Raw genomic sequence first — 1235 nt, forward strand, 5'->3', positions numbered from 1 at the left:
GTGTACGTGTGCTGATCTTTGTAATTATAAATTGTGAATACATGTGACTAATATTATTTTCTTTTTTATTTTGTGCATGTTACAAGTTATAAATAAATATAAACAAACAACACTAACTCTATAACATTAACTCTAAATACCAAAATGATTAATTTACTGTGTTCTTGTTGTTTATTATTCGGTATTCGGCCGAATAGTGATTAAATATTCGGTATTCGGCCGAATAGTGAAAAATAGGCCGAATAGGCCGAATACCGAATAGTAACCGAATATTCGTTACATCACTAATTATAATTATTAAATTTATCAAGAAATGCTGCCTAATGTCTACCTCTAGTCCAAATTATTTGATATTTAATTAGTAGCATTATTATAGCCTGATGTATTCTGGCAATTGTTTATAAATAATTAAAAAAATAAAAAATAAAAACACATTTGGCTGCTTTTATCAGCCATCTTCAGGTTTTAAGTAACATCAACTGAATAGAATTTTACCATCTGGAATTGCATTTTGAATTGATTCAATATAATATTTAAATATAAAATTGACTTAACATTCTAAATATTTAACCATTGAGTACCAATTTAACCAAAAAATAAACAGAAAATGTAGAGTATTTACAGATGTAAATAAAGGTTAAACAAATTTGTATCAATAAACAATAACATTATGCATGCATGCATACATACATACATACATACATACATATAGTATACTAAACAATATAATGTGGTTAAGGGTAGTACCTGATGAGAATTGACATTCCAGTGATATATCCATCATCCTCTATGCACTTGATAGTCTGTTTCAACGATTTATGTAGTTTCCACCCATGCCTTGTTTGTTAATTTCAATAATTTCAGCCTTGCTTGGTGGATCTGATTTGTGCCTCACCCCAGAACTTGGCATCCTCCTGTGTTGCAAATGTTGAGTGTACTACAGAGCAATGGTTTCCAACCTTTTCTACAGTATTCCTCCTCCATCAGGGCTTGTCACAATGGCAGCTCCCTTCGCATGTGCACAGTGTTTATTGTTTTGTATTAAGTATTTCTTTTTTTTCATTACAAATTAAATGATACTGGTAAGATTTGATTAAAAATATGAAGCAAAAATATAATTTAACTGTTAAAATCTACAGATATACCTACCTACACACTATGCACAAATAAAATGGGTAATATCTGTATAACCAGGAGTTCATTTCTTCTGAATAAAGTTATAATAATGTAAATTA

Source organism: Centruroides sculpturatus, unplaced genomic scaffold, assembly GCF_000671375.1.
Source record: "Centruroides sculpturatus isolate CEXI.00-Female unplaced genomic scaffold, Cexi_2.0 scaffold803, whole genome shotgun sequence".
In the NCBI taxonomy this organism is placed as follows: Eukaryota; Metazoa; Arthropoda; class Arachnida; order Scorpiones; family Buthidae; genus Centruroides; species Centruroides sculpturatus.